Here is a 13,590-nt window from a genome sequence, read left to right as displayed (position 1 = left end):
AATGAGACAAATACTGGATCCAATCAAGGAAAGAATTAAAACTTAACAAGAACTTTATAAAAAGTAATTGGTTGTTGAAGCAAGGAATAATGATGCTCATAATCATGGCTGTAGTCATTTGAGAACACAATGGACCAGCCCCCTACCCCAAGTCATTATAATTTAAAAACCCCAGGAAGAAATTCAAATAAAATAATGATTTTTTCAATTTCAATTTGAACATTTCTATGTCAAATTTAATTGCCTCTCTTAACACATGAAAAATCTCCATGTTAAAAAAGACAAGAAGAGAACCCCAAAACTCTGGTTTTATGGCTCCAAATAAACGGGTAAAACTGCACTTTTGGACCCTCTTCCATGACCAAAAGAAAAGAAAGATCTTCTCACTCTGCTACTGCAACCTTCAATAGGGCTAATCTCATTGGCTTGCCTGTTCTGTCTTATAGCTTCTTGAACTGCTAAATAGAGCTGCCGATCTGCTGATGAATCCATTGAGATAGACCTCCTTATTGGCTGAATTGCAAACTGGTCATCTTTGCCTCTAATGTCGATGCATTCATCTCCCATGCTAGTCCCTTTATGAAATTTTCTTGGTTCTTTCTGCACAATTCTTTGCTCCAACTTCCTTGGTGAAGGACTAATTGACCGCATCGATAACTCCCCCGAGTTCAATCTTTCTTGTGCACCAAGCAATATTTGATCGGTGGAACTATGATTACCTAATTCAATCACCACAAAATCGTCATCACCACTAAACATATTTTCAGTATATGGATTTGGTTCTTGTGGAGTTGAGCTTGGAGCAATGATTTGGTCAACTGGGAACCGATTAGTATTTGAAATACTTGTTCTGCAAAGTGGACAATTGGCATTGTTCTGAAGCCAAACATCAATGCAATCAATGTGAAAAACATGGCTACAGTTTGGTATTATTTTTAGCTTCTCATCTTCCTGGAACTCATTCAAGCAAACTGCACACTCACAAATGCTTCTCTCTCCAAAATCTCTGTTGTTTCCACCTTTCTTGAATTGAAATATTGGGATTGATCTTATAACAGATTCTTCAAGTCCTCTATGTTCCATTGCTGGAGAATAAGCCATTAAAGGGTCTTCGGGTCGTCTTCGAGACAAAGAAATTCGCATTAGAAGATCAATCCTGTGCCAATTGAGGCAGCACTTGATGACAAAGATATAGTAGCTGACTAGCAAGAAAGCTGTAGCTAAAATTCCTATGACAGAAATAGCTATGATGGGAAAACTTGTATCAGATGAATGCAAATGAGGCCCCAAGATTGAGTTTCCCGGACTTGCGATTGGAGAAAGAGCTTGTGAGAGTCGGATCCTGTTCGTGTAGCTTTTACTTACAAGATCCATGAAAAACAACTTGTCAAAATGCAAAGAAAGGGGTATGCTTGGATCTTGAAAACAATCAGACATGCAAAGTTTTATACTGAAAAAAACACTATTTCAGAAACTAGAAATGATATTGGAAACAATAATTTCTTGTTATGTACTCGAAATCCATTGAAACACCAACAGAAAAATAAAACCAGAAAGAGTCAATCAAAGAGCTAAACAAGAGGGAAAACAATCATCGAATCAACGAAGATAGATTTGAAAAGATACAGCTGGAGTCAAGAAAGAAGCAAAGAACACGGAGAAGAGAGGAAGAAGAGAGAAAACCCAGGTGGACTATAAATGAGGGAGCTGTTGAAAGGGGACAAGAAAAGGCAAAATATATTGAATTAAATGAAAGCGTGTAAAGTCTGAAAACAATAGGTAAATTTCTCTCAGGTTTCCACGAGAAGTTTGGCTAGAAAAAAAAAATTTATTTCAGACTTTCAGTGTCTCGATTATTGTACATTTCCCTTGAAATTTTCTTATTTTTATTAAGTATATTAACAGCAGGTATGGGGGATTAGGAAATTTTGGGGGAGACTACAACGAATGGATTGACTCACCAAAATGAATGATGGAGGTTTGACACAAACGTAGAAATCAAGTTGGTGGGGGGACCAAGAATAAGGCATCAATTTTTCATTGATTCAAGGCTGATTACCTTTGATGATTTGAAGTTTGAACATAAAAAGTCTTTAATGGCTTTTGTCTTGCTACAGTCGAGTGACCCGGAAAAAAAAAAAAAACACCAATGTAAAACATCAATATGAACTTTGACTTATAGCAAACATCTGCTAGAAGCATCTGCTTGAAGCCTCAGTTTCAATAGTTCTTTTATCATCTTGAGTTTAGCATGTTAAGAAAAAAAAAAAAAAAGGGCGTCATGGTCCTTGTGAGGCAGAAATGATAAAATAACTTGTAGAAGCAATTCGAGTATTTATATTATCTCAATTTTGTATTAAATACGTAAAAATAATAAAATTATCATATCAAAATTTATAGTGATATATTGAAATATATTTTTTAGTTTTTCTTAAATTCATATATAAATTTTATTAAAATTTTAATTTTTTTTTTCATATCATATCATCATGTTATTTTTAAAATTATCAGATATAATTGCGAGACTAAGAAAGACTAAAATCAAATTACTTAAAAACAGTTGGTTGGAAAAATGTTAAAAATTTGTTGCATGATTGATTAATCTTTTTCGATTTTAAATGCTGCAAGCAAATCATGCTTTTAATTGATCACTTTTCTTACCAAATTGTTAAAAAGAAAAAGAAAGGAATAAATAAACAAAAATTTTTTGGTGTAGATTGAGATGTGTGCCTGTCAATATGAAACTACCAAACTGTTATAGCAATAATTTCAACATTTGTTTATCCATCATACTAGTTTGATGAACATAAAAGCAGAATCTACCTTCTGAAATTATATCAACTCAAAACCTAATCTAAAGTACAAACAATTAATAGGAAATCAATGGGCATATATCAATTGGATGTATAAATTTAGTGGGTAATGATTTTAAAAACCTCGAGTTTTCAAGCACTCATCCTTGTTTGTCAATCATTATTAAAGCAAAATTAAAAGTCTAAAGGTCACATGCAACCCACCAAATAACCTTTTTTCCTTGCCAAAAATCAAGCAAAAATCCTCCTATTTTACTAAAAATTTGTTGATTACACCTAATAGGATCAAGGGCAATTTTAGATTTTTCTTAAATTTATTTTTTTCAAATATTGGTTAACACAAAAAAAAAAAAAAAAAAAACCTCTTATCAATACTAGCCGGACTAATCTCCATAAATTTTCATATGCAACCTTGCATTTAAACCATCAAAACTTTTGCATGTTTCCCCGCTGGCTCAATTTGAAAATCTTGAAGAACAGCAAAGCAAAAGCAACCAAGCTCCACGTTTTGGGAATAGTATTTTCCTTTGTTTTCTCAGTGGTGTCCTTGAACAAAGGCCATGGTCTTTGACAGGCAAGTCAAATCTGTAAAACAATTATCCAGACTCAAGGAAAGGTCCACAAATAAAAAAAACAGAACCGACACTCTCCATATTTCCATGTTTGACAAGCTATAGAAAGACAATCCTCTTTGCTAAGAAAAACAGTCTTAACTTTCTATTTAAAAAAAAAAAGGTTGGAATGCCAATTTCTTCAGTCAAAGGTTGTGTGCCCCTATGCAAAGAAACTTCTTCTACTAGTACAAAATTTCTGATCAGTGAATAACTTTTTGCTCAGATCACCATCTCAGAAATTTGTACTAGTTGCTAGTGAACGTTACTTGGATTGATCTAATAAGGTTTAAAATCTTCTTTAATTTGCTTAAGAAAAGACTGTTTTGCCTTATTAAAGGGTGGATGTGAAACTAGCTAGCTAGCAAAAAAAAAAAAAAAAAAAAAAAAAACCCATATCAATGTCACATAAATTAATTTCTTTCTTGTAAACTAAAAGTTTTTTTGGTTTTTTTTATATATTTTAAATTTATTAAAAATTAATAAATTTGATTATTTAAATTAATAATTTAATATTCTATTAATAATCGTACCACTATTAGTTCAATACGTGAGATGCTAAATAATTTTTTTTAAATAAAATGGATTAATGGCATTCAAATTTCAAATATCTAATTGAGTTTAGTACCGATGATTAAGAGGTGAGGGATTTTAACTAATAATTCTAAAAAAGCTTTTTTTTTTTTTAAGATTCTTTCTTTGAAAATTGGTAGTCGGTTAGGATTCCTTCTAATATATTTTTAAAAAATTTTAATTTTTTTAGACCAATAATTTTATATATTTATATCATGTAAAATATTAAAATATATATTCATATTATATTTTATACGAAAATTATGTATTATAATTTATATTAATATGAAAACATTAAATGTATTTTTTATTTTATTAAACTCATATAACGTTATTATTAAAATTTTAAATTATATTATTTATATTATATTTATGTTAAATTATCATATCATATTTTAAATTATCAAATTTAAATTTTTAATTAAAAGTCACCATAATAAATTTAATTAACTAGCTAGTGAAACAAAGGTTATTTTTGCCTTGTATAAATAATTTTCCCCTCATACTCTTCTAATTCATATAAAATTTTAGAAAAAGATAAATGTACTAATAAGAAAAATTTAGAAGAAAAGAAAAATCAAAATCCTTGTCTTGTTTATATTATCCCTCTTCCATTTTCTTAATGTCATTGTCGGGTTGGGCCCTACATCTTTGGCCTTTTCTTTTACTATTAGGAAAAAAAAAAAAGCACAAGCAAGGCTAGATTTCTTAATCATGGAAAACCAACATTACGATTCACATTACTTTTACATATTCATCACAAGTTTTCCTCTAGGATAATGTTATTTACTTTTTTTTTTTTGGTAAAATTTCTTCATTCTTCTATTGTTGCAGACAAGCAAAATTGTGGGTTGCTTTGTCCATTTTCTCAAGCAACGTTTTTATGGTTCACCATTTCCACCACAAATATATAATCTTTGGCAATTAATTAAGCTTATTCTTTCTTTTAATTCTTTTTATAAAAAAAAAAAATCACAACTTAAGAATAAAATAATAAGTTATATAAATTAAGATTTAAAATTTAAATTTATTGAATATTGTCTGTTAAAAATAACTTATAAAATTTAATTAGTTTTTCTTTGAATTTACTTGCATCAGTACTACGTCAGGGTTACCTCAGCTTTTTCTTAAACATGAGACTTTTTTTTTCTATTTTGTTTTTAGAAGCATTTCAAGCCACTATTTCTAACGCTGGTCCCCAAGTTTTCCACAAGGTATTAGTCATACGGCCTCTCTAATTAATATGAAAATGATAGTTCAAATAAAATTGTTGAAACCAAGTCAATTTTTCTGCTTTGAAAATTCATTAATTAGAAAATGAAGGAAAAGAAAACCTCTTTTATCTTGAAATTAACTTGTTTTTAGGACCCATAAATTGTTGAAAGAGAGGGATTGCCCCATTTTGCACGAAAAAAAATTAATTAATTAATTAGGCCAATCCAACGGCTGCGATTGGCTGATCAAATCCAAAATGAACCACATGCAAAAGCATATAATAATAGCTATATACAAAAATAAATGCATTAGATAAAGTTTATAAAGCGAAAAAAAAATTTTGGCACATGGGATGGGGGCTGGGGAAGGAGGCAACACCACAACAGTTGTTGATGAGAGGCAGTTTTCCATGAATTTGCGAGAAAACAAAATTTTTTTATAGTTTTTATTTTAAAAAAATAAAACTTCCATTTAATGTAGTTCACACTTAATGGATTTCACTTGGAATGGATGACGTGGATCAAACAACAAATAAGAAACTGCCACGTGTACAATAAATAGCAAAATTTGATGCATCATATCACGTGGGGAGCTCTCGTTGGATGACAAAGTCACGTGAGGTTATAAGCAGTTGGAAACAAATAAAAAAAAAAAAAACATTACGTTTTAAACATTGACTGCAGAGGGACTGTTCACGTGCTGTCACGTGCTTCGAAGCTTTCTTATCACAATTGAGTCAAGGCAGTCAAAAGTTGACAATTTTTGGATCCTCTGATTTTATTTTAAAAAATTTGTAACAAACTGTTTTCATTAAAAATCTAATGAAAACTGTGACCCATTCGATTAAGATAAAAACATTGTCGGTCTAGTCGTACTAAACAAAGACTTCCATTGTTGAATTTGTGTTTTTATGAATTATTATTTAATTTGGGTCAAATTGTTTTTGTTGTTAAAGGTCTGTCAAAATTTAAAATTTAATTCATATATTATAATCTATATAAATTTAATTTTTATATTATTTTAATTTAATACTTTTAGTTAAATTACTAATTTTGTAAAATTTTTATTATTAAAATATTAATATAACTGTTGACTTAATGATGTCAATATTAATTTTGTTAACATAATAATTTATATAAATAAAATTAATTATTAAATTATATAAATAATTTATATATTCATACAAAATTCGAATCTTAATCCATCTAATACAACTTGTAAAAATTTTATCTCCATATAAGTTGAATCATATTATTTATTACTTCTTTAATATAAAAGATAATACAAAGATGAGAATTTTATAAATTTCGAAATTAAAATTAATTTGAAATTGAAATCGTGTCAGTTGCTAGAGCTTGGCCGGTGGAGTGGGCAAGCAGACAAATAAAATCCAAGCAAGGTAAGGCTTGTTCTTACTTCCAACCCTTGCTTGATGCACATTGCAGTGGGCCTACAATTTGGGCTAAACCAAACACATGTTCTTACTTTTGAATATAGAATTTCAGAATTTCCATTTTGTCTTCCGCAATATATATATATATATATATATATATATATATATATATATATATATAGACACACGAGGGATCCATTTATGCAGTGTAAAACTAAAAAAAATTTTACTAATTTTTTAATTATTGATTTCTTGAATAAAATTAAATCATTTTTTTCTCATTTTTTACTTATCTCTCTCTTATCTATTAGAATTAATAATTTAAAATATATAGAATTTTTTTAATTTTGCACCATGTCAATCCCTTCTCATATATATATATATATGTATATATAAAACCCAACCTCAATTATTATTAACATTATTAATATTTTGATAAAACTTTTTTTTTAATAAAGAGGGACAGAGATAAGAGAGAAACCTAGAACAAGAGAGGGGAATTGGAATCACCCGGGGGGGGGGGGGTGGTGTTGAGAACGTTTGTGGGTTCAGAATCAGTGATTTTCTGAGATTGAACAGTGGAAAAGAAAGCTAATCACTGTCTTCGTGGACAATATCCCTTTATCTAGAAGAGAGGGTGATTGTGAAAATTAATCATGCAGTGTGGCAGGATATTTGATTTTTATATTCCATTAAACAGGAAAAAGGGAAGACGTAGCAAGTTAGGGTTCTTTCGCTTCGAAGATTTACGAGAGGCTTAATCTGTAATTAGGGCATTGGGTGGCATAGTATGGGATGGGTGGAGGCTAAACGTAGGTCTTTCTAAGTATGCAAAATGCATATCAATATCAACCAAGGATGCTCAAAGCCATAAGAGGTACATAAGAGTAACTGATTATCAGCAACAGGTGGTTAATGGATCTAGAAAACCAACATATGCTGAAGTAGTGAAGAGAAACTCAATGGATGATAAAACCAAGGCCAGTGTAAGGACAGAAAGTATTGATGGCTCTGAGAAGTAACTGAAGCAAAATGTAGATGATGATAACTCCCTACGATTTCAGATAGCCCTGGATGAAGATGAATTGGAGTTGGAATAGTTAGGGACATGTGCGATGATGGAAGTAAAACACCCTCAGTCAATACATATGCTCCAGCAACACATCTTCAGTCAAGGTGTGCTACATTTTTCCGTTACTGCTATGGGAGGCATTATGGTTCTTCTAAGATTTGAATCAAAGGAGGAAATTTAGGTATACTAGATGAGGACAGAATGCGGCTAAGTGAATGGTTTTTTTGGGTGAAACCATGGAGTCCGGAATTGATAAGCGGGGACAAATTCGTATGGTTAAAACTGGAAGACATTCGAATTCATGGATGGTGCTATGATCTTTTCAAAAAAATGGAAATTTATGGGGAAGCTTCATCTCCATTGATGATAATACGATGAATAAAAGATGATTAGATACTGCTAGGGTCTTATCATTCATTAGCAAATCTTGTCCTTTTCCTCACTCAATATTGTTGTTGATCAATGGGAAATCGAATCCTGTCAGAGTTTCCATTGAGGAAGGTCCTGAATTACTCCGGAACTTAGGTGTGAAAAAGATGATACAAAATAAACCCTTAGTCATCCTCCACTTGCTCAAGTTCCAATGAAGTTTCATCCATGAGGAAAGAAAATCGTAGCATCATCCCACAGAGGCGGGTTCTAGAAGGATTCAATATACCAAAGAAGAAGAGGAACAGCCAGCACTAAATCAAGGAGGCGTGAACTATCAAAAAAATAACGACTCGTTGGAACTAGAAGATACAACTGGAGAAGCTGTTTTTTTTGCTATCGAATTCAAATGAGCTTCTGACTATGCATTGAAGAAAATAAGGGCCAGATGAATATGGTAAATGATGAGATGTCAGCAAATAGGCCCGGGCTTGAAGAAATAGTCTGGGTCACCAAAGTCTTTGACAACAAGCCTAATATGGAAGAAAGACTGGTCTTGTTTGAAGACACAAGTTCCAGTAGATTGAGCCCATCGGAACCATGCTTGGTGCCCCACTCCACTTCAGCCCATAGTGAACAAGGAGATAAACAAAACAGTCCAAAGAGGATGAAGTTGGTTGCCAGGCCTTCCTCTGTTGAAATGGTCGAAAAAACTATAAAGGAAGAACGCTATAATGAACATCTCAGTGAACCTGAGTATGAGAACCACCCAAAAAAGAAAATCTCTGTTGAAGTTTTGGAAACAATTTCTACTCTGCCAAGAAAAAAAAAAGGAAGAATGAGTAGGAGAATGGTTTCGGTTTCTGAGCTGAAAGTGAGCAAGAAGGAATCGATGAAATCGAGCAACAGAAAGAAAGGGATCAAGAACTATTCCCAGAAGCCAAATTTGGGGTTGAATGAATTGAATTCTCGTTTCCTTTAAGAAGGTAGCTTGTCAGATGAAGACATTAGAAGCAGAAACAGAGCTCTCAGAAAGGAAGCTAAGAAAACGTTGGAAGTTGGTAAACCCCTTAGGCTAACGCCAGAAGCAACTGATGATGAAATTATAGAGAAATTGCTAATTATTGAGATGGACAAGAAAGAATGGGCTGGAAATTGTTAGTTCCCTAATCCTATTCGCACTTGGGGTAACTTGTTTCTAGATGAAGATTACTTCGATCAACATCAAAATTATTGGGAAACTGGAGAAAAGAAGGGCCCTAAAGAAGTTAATTAACAGGGAGAAACCATATATGGTTTTCATACAAGAAAGTAAACTCACAGGAGTGACTGCCAGAGTTGTCCGCTGGCTTTGGGAGAAAAACCATGTCAAATTCATCCATAGCAATGCTTGTGGTTTTGCTGGGGGTCTGTTATGCATGTGGTCCTCGAAAAAGAATTTCAGCTAGGATTCGCAACAGCAGAGGAAAGGTTCTTCTGGTTAAAAGTTAACTTCCTAAAGTGGCCTAGTACTATTAATTTGATCAATTTATATGCCCCAAGTGATGTAAGCGACAGGAAGCTCTTTTTGCAAGAGTTGGCTTTGTTGAGAAATAACAGTGAGGAATTTTGGTGTTATGCTGGAGACTTTAATGTAGTGATGCATGGAGATGAAAGAGGTTGGATCTTAGATTCAACTAGATCAATGCAGGACTTTATAAACTTTGTACAAATGACAGAGCTAGTGAATCTCTCTTTGGTTGAAAGAAAATTCACCTAGTACAGAAGAAACAATTCAATGACTATGAGTAGGCTCGGCAGGTTCCTTATCTCATCAAATTGGCTGAATGCCTACCCCAACATCAACCAATAGAGCTTAGATACTTCACTATCGGATCATGTTGCTATCTGTCTGGGCATAAAGGAGTCCAATTCGGGTCCCAAACCTTTCAAGCTCTTTAATCATTGACTTGATAACAGTGAGTTCACTGGACTGGTTGATGAAAAATGGAGAAGCTACAATGTTCAAGGTTACGCTGGCTATCATCTCCATCAAAAATTGAAAAGGCTGAAACAAGACATTTGGAGGTGGAATGGTTAAATGAATGAAGGTATGGCAGGGTCTATGGATAGAGAGATTTCTTAATAGGGAGATTGCCCAGCTTGAGAAAAACAATGAAGCTGAACCCTCAAAGAATGCCATTGGGTCGTTAATCAATGATAAAAGAAAGGAATTGTGGCGCCTCCAGTCTATTGAAAAAAAAAAAAAACTTAAAGAAGTCGAGATTGAAATGGATTCAAAATGGTGACAAGAACACTAAATTTTTCCATTGTATAGCGAATAGTTGATGGAGAAATAACTTCTTGGGGCATTTATCTTTTAAAGGCAAGCTACTAACCAACCCTAAAGAAATGAAGCAAGTTGTTGAAGAGCACTTCAGGGAACATTACAAAAAAATGTCTGGGCCAACCATGTCATTTACCAGCTAGGAAATGAAAACCATTACTACCTCACAGGCTCAACTTCTTGAAGTCCCTTTCTCTGAAGATGACGTACTGGCAGCTATAATGGAGTGTGATGGTGATAAAGCTCCTAGACCCGATAGCTTTAACCTCAATTTTGTTAAAAGGAAGTGAAGTTTGCTAAAAGAGGACATCATGGAGTTCATAGGTGATTTCCATAAAACTGGGAAGATCAGAAAAGGGATCAATTGCTCCTTCATAGTGCTAGTTGCAAAAAACCAATGCTCGAAAACTCTCAATGACTTTAGACCCATCTCCCTTGTTGGCTGCTTATACAAGATTCTTGCTAAGACCCTTGCCAGTAGATTAAAGCAGGTATTGGTTTCTATCATACATAATACTCAATTTGCCTTTGTGAAAGGTAGACAAATTATGGATAGCATATTAATTATTAATGAGGTTATTGATTGCATAAGAAAATCTCCAAAAGGAGGATTGATATTTAAATTAGATCTTGAGAAAGCATTCGATAGTGTCAATTGGGGATTCCTTATTTCTATCATGAGTCTTATAGGATTCGAGAAGAAGTGGATGGAGAGGATATGGTGTTGCATCTTGACAACTTCTGTATCATTCCTCATAAATGGTTCTCCCTCCAACCCAATCATGTTACAGAGGGGTTTTCGGCAGGGCGATCCTATCTCCATTCCTGTTCATTATCGTAGTACAGGGACTGAATATGCTACTTGGTAAGGCAGTTTCCATAGGACTATTTGGTGGTGTCAACATTAGACAGAACAACTTGCAAATCTCCTATCTCCAATTCACAGATGACACTATAATCTTTTGTGAAGCAGTAGTTAAGCAACTGATAATGATTAAACGAACTCTTCAGAGCTTTCAGCTGTGCTTTGGTCTAAAAGTCAACTTCAATAAAAGCGTCTTGTATGGAATAAAGGTGGATTCCCAAGCTCTAGATCAATGGGCCATGAGAGTTCATTGCAAAGTTGAAACCTTACCAGTGAAATATCTTGGCCTTACCTTAGGTGCTAACCCAAGGAGGATCTCTACGTGGCAGTCGATTATTAACAAGTTCAAAAACAAACTCAGTCACTGGAAGAGCAAGCTATTGTCCATCGGGGGAAGAATAGCATTAATAAAGTTGACTCTGTATAATCCCCTTGTGTACTACATGTCAATTTTCAAAGCCCCAAGTGGAGTGCTTTCTGAACTGGAGAAAATTATGCCAGTTTTTATGAGGTGACACAGAAGACAAGCGCAAGCTTCGATTTGTTGATTGGAGTACTATCTGCAGGAGCAAGAAATATGGAGGTTTGGGAATGACAAGCTCGCATTAATCCAACCAAGCTTTGCTTCTGAAATGGTCTTGAAGATTTGGTTGTGAAACCAATTCTCTCTGGAGGAAAGTGATTTGTGACAAATATAACATCCACGATATTGATCTTTGGCCTGCCCTTTATTCGCCATGTTCCCTCTCTCGAATCTAGAATGATATCCAAAACACATGGCATTCAGGAGATTATTCTAACTTTATAAAATCCAGTTTGTTCTTCTGTGCAAGTAATGGTGCTAGAATTCGATTTTGAAACGATAATTGGATCGAAGGGATTGTCTTGAAAAATGAGTTTGGAAGAATATATGCCTTAGCAGACAAAAAAGAGGGTCTCATTAAAGATTTTAGCGAATGGAAAAGGCTGAAATGGAATTGGAAAATTGCCTTGCGTCGAAGCTTGTTTGATTGGGAGAATGAAATATGGAAGCAGCTCATGATACTGCTAAATTCAGTAACACTATGCCCAACAGCTCGTGACAGGATTGATGGCTGCACAGCACCAACAGGCTATATAGTTCAAATCTTTCAAAGAAGTACTCGATTCCTTATCAGACTCAGCATCAACTCTTGAAAAATACATCTGGAAAGGGATTGCTCCACCAAAAGTTGAGATTTTCTATTGGAAAGCATTATAAGGTGGCATCCCAGTCATTGACATACTCCACAAAAGAGGCTACCTCAGGAAAATGGTGAACAAATGCCCATTTTGTGAGGAGCCAGAATCCATTGATCACCTTTTCCTGCACTGTTCCTATTCATGGCATATCTAGTGTAAATGCTACTCTCAATGGAGCATTAGTTGGTCCATTCCAAGTTCGTTAAAGTCACTTTTCATGTTCTGACCAACTCTCATTGCCAGCAGCAACCAGAAACTAATCTAGGATACCCTTTTTTGTTAGAAATAATGACTCAGATCCCATAAGAGATTTTTTTTTTTTTGAATTGATTAGATATTGCTTGATGGACAAAAAGACTTGCAAAAGAAGAATTTTAAGAGAAAGAAAATTCTTAATAGGCAAGTTTGTATGGTTATAAATAGGTGAAGTCTCTATAAGTTTAGGTATGAGAAAAAGATGTAAGAGAGTTGTAAGGTTTTTGTGAGATAGACACCTTATAGGAGTACTAGGGCTTTATGTCTTATTGGTGTGTATGTTTATTTGTGAGTGGACTAGAGAAGATTGAAAGGGTCTACATAGATATGATGTATAGGTGCATATGGGTATGTGTTTAATTGTGTTGAAAGGGTGACATGGGTATATGTTTGTTTGGGTTGAGAATACTCCATAGGACTAGAGGAGATTGAGAAGGCCTATGGGTATTTATTTTTGAATGAGGTTGATGATTTGATGTATGTTTGTAATTCTCTACAACTAATGGATCTTGTTTCTCATTCATAGACGTAGGTCAGTTGGACCGAACCACGTTAAATTATTATCTCTTGTGTGTTTGATTCATTGTTTGATTAGGTTTTCGTTGGTATGATTAGATTGGGGCCTTTTGGCCTAACAAGTGGTATAAGAGTTGTGGTGATTTCCTAACAAGTGGGAAGTGCTGAAGGTTCAAGACGTGGGATGAGCTGAAGGTTCGAGACATAGGAGAAGCTGAAGGTTCGAGACAAGCCTAAAGGAGCTCAATTCAATAAAGAAGTTCGAGTTTGTGTCTTGAAGATTGATTTGCATGAAGCGTGAAGACATACAAAAGAAGATGATTGTGAGACTTTTATTGCAAGTGGAGCTAAGCATGTCTAG

General features: G+C 33.8%; 1 pseudogene across 1 annotated transcript; it reads right to left on the bottom strand.

Annotated features, from left to right (window-relative positions):
• Positions 1 to 35: 35 nt before the first annotated feature.
• On the bottom strand, positions 36 to 1,779 carry LOC111280152 (RING-H2 finger protein ATL16 pseudogene; annotated as a pseudogene). Its single transcript, XR_016334611.1, has one exon. The product of XR_016334611.1 is annotated as an RING-H2 finger protein ATL16 pseudogene (transcript).
• Positions 1,780 to 13,590: the final 11,811 nt, after the last annotated feature.

Source organism: Durio zibethinus, chromosome 27 (assembly GCF_047325235.1).
Source record: "Durio zibethinus cultivar Kanyao isolate XHJ-2024 chromosome 27, ASM4732523v1, whole genome shotgun sequence".
NCBI classification, from domain to species: domain Eukaryota; kingdom Viridiplantae; phylum Streptophyta; class Magnoliopsida; order Malvales; family Malvaceae; genus Durio; species Durio zibethinus.
Note: the sequence above shows the minus strand (reverse complement) of the source record. Positions and strands in the feature narration are given on the sequence as shown.